The sequence below is a fragment of the Lagopus muta genome, chromosome 6 (genome assembly GCF_023343835.1).
Source record: "Lagopus muta isolate bLagMut1 chromosome 6, bLagMut1 primary, whole genome shotgun sequence".
In the NCBI taxonomy this organism is placed as follows: domain Eukaryota; kingdom Metazoa; phylum Chordata; class Aves; order Galliformes; family Phasianidae; genus Lagopus; species Lagopus muta.
The window spans coordinates 43,204,347-43,206,774 of NC_064438.1; the positions used below are offsets into that span (position 1 = coordinate 43,204,347).

The 2,428-nt window shown below is 48.5% G+C and overlaps 1 non-coding gene across 1 annotated transcript; it reads right to left on the bottom strand.

Annotated features, from left to right (window-relative positions):
• Positions 1-229: 229 nt before the first annotated feature.
• TRNAT-UGU (transfer RNA threonine (anticodon UGU)) lies at positions 230-302 on the bottom strand. Its single transcript has one exon. It is a non-coding gene; the product is annotated as a tRNA-Thr (tRNA).
• Between the last annotated feature and the right edge of the window lie 2,126 nt (positions 303-2,428).

A 2,428-nucleotide genomic window follows, 5' to 3' on the forward strand; every position in this document is an offset into this window, starting at 1 on the left:
AATTCCCAGCCACCCCCGTGCTCCTTCCCAGCTGCAGCTCTGTTCGCAGCCAGCACAGAGCTGAAGACAGTGAGGGCCTTCACTGCCCCCACTCACATTTCATGCATAACGTTCACTTCCTGCGCGCTCTTGAAGCAAACATTCCCACGTCGATACGCGCAGTTCACGACCACCAACAAAACGCCCTAAAATATACGACAGATGTCGAGGGCCGTTAAAAATAGCACCCAGGCCCCAGCGAGGATCGAACTCGCGACCCCTGGTTTACAAGACCAGTGCTCTAACCACTGAGCTATGGAGCCGCCGCTCAGACACTTTCCCAGCTTTACCTAACAGCACACACTACCCGCTCGGTGCTATCACGCCCAGTGAGCGGCATGGCGGCGTCCGGGTCTGCCCGCCCCTCTCTGGGAACAGCGGGACGACGGACGAGGCCCGCGGCCCCGCGGAGCGGCCGCCACCGGGAGGAGCTCGCGGCCCGTCGGCAGCCAGCTGCCGGCCCGATGTGAGCTCGCAGCGCCGCCCCTCGCCCGGCGGGAGCCTCCCGGCCAGGTGTGACATCGCGGCTGTGCGCGCAGGTTGCGTCGCGCAGCGCTGTGCCGTGTAGGCATTCCACAGCGGCACGAGAGCTGCAGTGCTCTGGGTGTGTGACAAGTCTCTCTAAGGTATTGCAATCGCCCACCTGCAAACGGGGGAAGGTCATCCTCGGGGCAGGCTGTCCTGCTGGTGCATCCCTGCACAAGAAGTCCAACGCCTGCTGAAGTACTGATAGAAACAAGCAAGCAAAAAAGCAAACAGTAACAAGGAGCCGCATGTGAAAAGCACAACAGTAACAACAAAAAGCTATACGGAAACTGCTTGTGTGCTACCATGTTGTTCTCCTGCGCCTCTACTGTGTCTTGCTGCTACTACACGGCACTCAGTAAGGTATTGAAGTCAATGGAGATGGACTGGACATTCTTAGGGTGAGAGCTCTGAGAACAAAATAACGGCAGAAGCTTCCCACAGACACTAAGGCTGCTCAAAGACAAAACCGATGTGCTGCATGTACAAAAGAGGAGGAAAGTGTTGTCTGAATTCTTCAAAGGGGGGGATGATCAAGAAAAAACACAGTGATAATTAAAAAATAAATGCTGACCTCTGTCATCATCATCTGAAATGACTGGAAGTTGGGATTTAAAAGACTTCTCCTTGCTGTCTTATTATTCTTAGGGGCCATTTACAGCAATAAAACCAGACTGGCATTTGGTCATTTGGTCCTTAAAGACATGCACAGAAATTCACAGTAGGAACCTTGCTCCAGCTGCTAATGAGTGCAAAACGAGCTGCCAGGTCGAAGATGTCTGAATAGAAAATCAAAGAACAGACCTGTTTCTCAAAGCAAAGCTAATTATGCTTTATGATGTTTGAGTGCTTGCATATACTTGGTGTGGTCAAATTACGTTAGAGAATGTGCAAATCATCTCCAAAATCCCTCAGATTATACACAAATAAAAACCAAGAAATAAACCATAAATCATGCACATTCTTACCAGTAATCCCTCATTCCTCTACACTCTATCACCATCACCACCTTCAAACATATTTCCTGAGCTGAACCAATAGCTAGCTGTCAATATTCCTTTTAAAATATATTATTCGTATTTCACCTCAGTATTACCGAGCATCCCATCATTCTACAACAGAAAACAATTCTCTGTATATGAAGTCTGAAAACACTTATCTAATGTAAGCTTCTCAAATCCATGCTTGCAGTCATTGCTCCCTCGCTAAGTCAGTACATTAGGGCTTGAGCTGGGAAACCCTCTACTCCTTCAGTGCATTAGTATTGACAAAGCTGGTCCTTCAAATACATTTTTAATAACCTTTTTAGACACTGCAATATCACTGAAAGTTCACTGCATTTATTTTTTTTTCATTTCTGAATGGTGGATTTCATATGATTGAGAAGATTTTTCTATTAGTTCTCTTTGTTTTAAGGGCCCCTCAGAATTAATGCCTCGATGGTTAATATTCTGGCCTGATGAGTGATCTGGTCCTGCACACAATGCAACAACAGGGCTAATGGCAGGAACCAGAAGCGTAGTTTTGTGGATCAGGAGTTCTGCCAAATTGCAGAGATCTCCTCTACAGTTGATGATTTATCTCCCTTTGTTTTTCAGGCTCTTTGAAGCTCTGAGCCCAAGCCTGGCCACACAAACAAAATGATGGACATGCCCTTGGGTGACGGGATGGTCCTTAGCATGGGAAGGACTCACAATCATGGGGTGAGCAACAGTGCCTGACAGTCTGTTCCTCTGTGATGTTGCACTGCAGCTGCCTCTATCCCTCAGCAAAACCTCTTGCACTGGGCAACTGAGATGCCAACCAAAAGGCTGCTGCTGGGGCCACAGGGGACACTCACATCTGAACAGTGAGGCTTTGGGAA